Source organism: Hipposideros armiger, unplaced genomic scaffold, assembly GCF_001890085.2.
Source record: "Hipposideros armiger isolate ML-2016 unplaced genomic scaffold, ASM189008v1 scaffold_11, whole genome shotgun sequence".
NCBI lineage: Eukaryota > Metazoa > Chordata > Mammalia > Chiroptera > Hipposideridae > Hipposideros > Hipposideros armiger.
This window is the reverse complement of record NW_017731361.1, coordinates 2415994-2421309: the sequence shown is the minus strand read 5'-3', so window position 1 is coordinate 2421309 and position 5316 is coordinate 2415994.

The window sequence follows — 5316 nt, the reverse complement described above, 5'->3', positions numbered from 1 at the left end:
ACTTTAGGCACAAATACAAACATACGCATGACTCAATGTGCTCAGCAGGGTATATGAGCTTATAGACATCTGCACTGCAGAGCACATCATGTGCCTCAGTCACACATGGCTCAGGGTATACCCACACAGTCACACAGCACAGCCATGAACATGTGTGTGGTACACTCATACAAGCCCAGGTACCCAGCCCGGGAGCACAGATGTGCACAGCAGGATAGAGAAGCCTGCGCTGCACAGAAACTGAAGTCTGTCTCCCCATATTGGACCCTGGCCAGAAGCTGAGCCCCAGCAGCTCGGTGCAGGGTGGGGGTGGGGGGAAGATGGGGCAGGGACACAAGGCCATTGGAGGAGGAGAAGGGCAGGTCAGACCTGGGGAGGCAGTTCCTGCTCAGGGTCAGCTCTGTAGCTCCCACTCTCACATGACTCAGGCCTAGGCCCTCATCACACACCGACATGCCACCACTACTAATCTCTCCCCTCGCGTACCTCTTACCAAGTCACTCTCACATTCACCCGTGGCACAAGAAACTGGGTGAGGTTAGTCACTGTCACCACAAAAGCCAATACAAAGGAAAAGAGAAGCTGACTGTCAGTGCAGAAACCTGAGGAGACACTTTTCAGCAGGGAGTTCTGGACAGCAGACCACCCTCTGCCAGCCATGGTCATGAAGGGTGGTCATGTCATGGACATGTCAACACCATGCTAAGGACATAGCCCTGAGGTCAGCGGGTTAGAAAGGCCTCCTGGGGAAGGACCAGGGCCCTCTTCTCTGGTCTTCTGTCTCTGGGCACATCTCATCCATCACTTCCCCTGTCAACATTGCTCTGTGGTACATGGCCCTCAGGCTGGCATTCAAGGCCCTTAGTTATCTGGCCTCATCCTGTGTTCTTTTCCCTTGGCCTTTACCAGTGCTCTTCCCTCCACCAAGAATGCACTCCCAGGCCCCATCCCCACTTTTTGGCATTCTACTCATCCATCAAATCAATGTCACCTCCCTTGAGAACCCTCCCCAATTCGTGCCAGGAAAAAATTCTCACTTCTGTGCTAGAATGACAGAGGAGGACCCATGGGGGCCTCCGCTGGGCCTCAGTGTCCTAATCAATGAAATATGTAAGTCAGGGCCCGTCGCCACTGAGAACAGAACGAGGCAGAATAACCTAGCACAGGGCTTCTCAAAGCAGGGTCCATACACCCCTGGGAGTCCTCAAGTCCTTCTCAGGGGTAGGTGAGGTCAAAATTATTTTAATAATACTAAGACATTATTTGACATTTTTACTGTTTGAGATTAGCATTGGTGGTATAAAAGCAATAGAGGGTAAAATTGGTGCCTTAGCACAAATCAAGGCAGTGACACCAAATTATACTAGGAGTCATTCTATCTGTCACTGTCAAGAGCTTCCATTTAAAAAAAAAAAAGAAAGAAATATAGCTGGTTTCACGTAAGAACGTCCTTGTTGAAGTGAAGCACTAAACTTAGTAATTTTATTAAATCTCAACCTTTGTGTATACATTAATTTAACATTGTGTGTGATGATATGGGAAAGTCACATAAAGCACTTCTGTAACATGCCAAAGTATGAGTGTTGCTTCAAGGAAAAGCACTTGTGCAGTTGTTTGAGTTACGAGCTGAACTAGCTGCTTTTTTTTTTTTTTTCGAGGAAGGCCATTTATTTCCAAGATACAGACTATACTTTTAAGATAGGACTTTTCAGAAACAGGAAATCTTAGCTGTCACCTAGAGAGGTATGTCCAGGACACAGGGAAAGGGGATGTCCAGATGTGGGACTGGCGTGGGGTCAGAGGCTTATCCAATACTGTTATAACACTTCTTTAAATGAGCAAAACATTTTTAAAAATGTAACACCATTTTTACTTGACCAGAAAGACTGACAGACAAAATTTAGACTTGGATATTTAGCAGAGATGCTCTCAAAAATAATCAAGTGAGCCTGTCACATCAAGGAAAACAACTGGAATTTATTGTCAATGATAAAATACTATTTTTTAAGTGAAAATCTGAATTTTGGAATACTTGTACAGGTCACCATAAGCGTGACAGCTTCCTGGTACATTTCTGATGAAATTGGTGGTGATATCGGTAGATGTGATTATATAATATTACATAATGAAACGTGTTAATATTCGAGAGGTCTATATAACTCAGTGAACTAATGTTTGTATCTGTCACTGTCAAGAGCTTCCATTTAAATAGGGCCAGCCAAATGGCTCAGTTGGTTAAGTTGGCTTAAGAGCTCTGAGCAACAGGGCCACTGGTTCAATTCCCACATGGGCCAGTGGCGCTGTGCCCAAGCTGAGCTGTTGCTGAGCTGCCAACAGGTGGCAGGATGACTCAGCTGGTGTAACAACAAGATTACCCAGTTGATGGTGGGCTACGACCACCCGCAACTAAGATTGAACTCAGCACCTTGAGCTGAGCTGCGTCTGGATGGCTCAGTGGATAGAGCTTGTGCTCTTAATTAAAAGGCTGCCAGTTTTGACTCCCGCATGGGATGATGGCTATGCCCACTTGCAACTAAGATTGAACATAGCACCTTGAGCTTAGAGGGCACAAGCTGCCTCCGGGAAGTCAGATGGCGACTGGCGCCCTCCACAACGAAAAATGAAGATCAACAACTTGGCTGGTCCCCTTCCCCAATTCCCCAACACTGTTCCCCTCCCCCAATTCCCCAATAAAATCTTTAAAAAAATAATAATAAATAATATTAATTTAAAAATACATGGCAACTGACCTTTAAGAAACTACCATTTATCAAGTTTTGGTGTAGTATCAAATTATCTGAAAAGGCTATGAAAATACACTCTTCACTTTTCCCACCAGAAATCTGTGTGGGGCCAAATCTTCTTCATATACTTCAACAACAAATAAAACCAAACATACCACAACAGATTGAAAGCCAAAGCAGATCTGAGACTCCAACCCCAAGGGGGTTGTTTGCTCTATTTAGCCAGATATTTAGTAAGATTTGCAAAAAATGTCAAAACAATGCCACTCTTCTTGCTATTTTTGTTGTGTTCCAGAAAATAAAGTTATTTCTCACAAAAAAACCATATTATCTTTGTTAATATGTAATGGAATTATTAATTCTTTTTAAATGAATGAATAAATATTCTCAATTTTAATTTCCAATATGGCAAATCTTGATGGATGTAACCAACATAAACAAAAGCTCCTTGGGGTCCTCAATAATTATAAAGCCTGTAACAGAGTCCTGAGAACAAAAAGGTTGACAACGGCTGGTCTAGTGCTTCCACAGCAGGAAAGGTTAGGGGTAGACATGAAGAATCATGTGAATCAGTAGAGACGGGCAGTGACCAAAAGGGGCTACCAGAGCTGGTTTCTTTGAGGAGGTCCCAGCCCCCAGGCCTTCAAATCTGGGCATGGGTTGAGGGGGGAGACTTGGAGTAGGGCGGGGCCACGTGACTTCAGGGTGGGGCTCCTGGCAGATGTTCCTGGGAGTCCCCGCCTTCCTTCTGCTGCCCCTGTAGTGGTTGTGTGTAGGGGGAGGCCCCAAACACATCCCAGACCTCCATGCACACAGGGCTGAAACCCAGCCTGCCCTGGGAGCTCTGGCCCTTCCCAGACGACCTACATCCTCCCCCCACCACCCACAAAAAGGATTTGGGCCTTAAAATTATCGTCACTACTGCGCAGCAGACAATACAGAGGGGACATTATGCACAGAGAGAGAGGCCTCGTTGTTGGCACTGCAGCGAGAGACAGCAGCGCTCTGTTCTGAGCAAGCTGGGGGCTGCTCATGTGCTCCAGCCCAGACCCTCACACCCCAAAGCACATCCTCACCCCCACGCAGACTCACCCCAGGGGAACCCTAAGTCACACAAGAGCCTTCGAAAGTGCTGGCTCCCACCCCCCACACACACCTCTGTGCACACCTCTGCCCACCCCCTACCTGCTCTGGGTCCTCACCACCAGCCCCATACATCCCCACATACTCCTGGCACAAGCATCCTCACCTAGGGAGAGCTGGTGGGGGTGCAGGGGATACAAGGCAACCACATTGGGGACTCTGAGGACGCCATGCCTGCCCTGCCCGCCCCACCCTGCACCGCCTGGCCGGGATCACAGGGCACTGAAACCAGCAGCCGCCTAGGCTGGGCCAGACGTGCCTAGACCCACAGAGGGACACAAAGGCTGCCTTGTTGCTTTGCCAAACCCTCCCGGCTCTGGAGTGAGAGGGAGGGACCAGGGCAACTGGCCCCTGCCCCCAGTTCCTGGGCTGGCCCTGAAGCAAGACTGGACTTTAACCTCTTAGGCCACCACCCCTACTAGGGGCAACAGGGCAAGGTGAGGACAAGCCAAACCTGATTTTAAAAAAAACAACAACCGACCAGAGGCCCCCAGGCCCAGAGCTTAAACGCCACCAAAGGTCTATTTGTTTCTCTGAGTTGATCTCTCCCTCCCAACACTTGCATAGGTTGTTCCCTCCGCCTGAAGCTCCCTCCCTTCCCCTTGTGTGGGGACATTTTCATTTTCCTTTAGGACATTGTTCAGAGAGCACCTCTGCCAAAAACCTCTCCTGACCCCTGGGCTTGGCCACCAAACAGAGAGTTCCAAATGCCCACAGTAGAATGCCCGACACCACCCAGCCTGGGGCCCGGCTCGCAGGCAGTGGCCGGCCTGGCAGAAGAATAGGTGAGTAGGCGTGGCCGGGCCCATGGACTCCGTAGCATCTGAGGCCCCAAGACCACACTGTGGCAGTGGAGGGGAGGGGTAGTTACCAGCCCAAATCATAGAGCAGGACAGCCACCAGTCACAGTGACACACAAAGGAGTTCCTTGGAAGAGCCTGCTTTCTCACATCCAAGCCCTCGTCCCCTTTGCCTAGGACACTCTCGCCCATCCATCTGCCTGCCAAGTCCTACTCATCCAAATGGTAGCTATTTTTATTTTTATTTATTTATTATTTTTTAAAGATTGTATTGGGGAACTGGGAGAGGGGAACAGCGTTGGGGAATTGGGGAAAGGGACCAGCCAAGTGGTTGTTCTTCATTCTTCGTTGTGGAGGGCTCCAGTCGCCATCTGGCTGCCTGTCGGCAGCTCGTGGCCTCTAAGCTCAAGGTGCTGTGTTCAATCTTAGTTGCGGGTGGGCGTAACCACTATCCCATGTGGGAGTCAAACCCGGCAGTCTTGTTAAGAGTGCAGGCCCTTGGGCCGGCCGAGTGGCGCGATGGTTAAGAACTCGCTTGGGATGCCCGAGGGCCCCGGTTCGGATCCCACATATGAGGGCCAGTGACACTGCCCTCTACAGCTGAGATGCTGAACAACGGCTCAACCTGG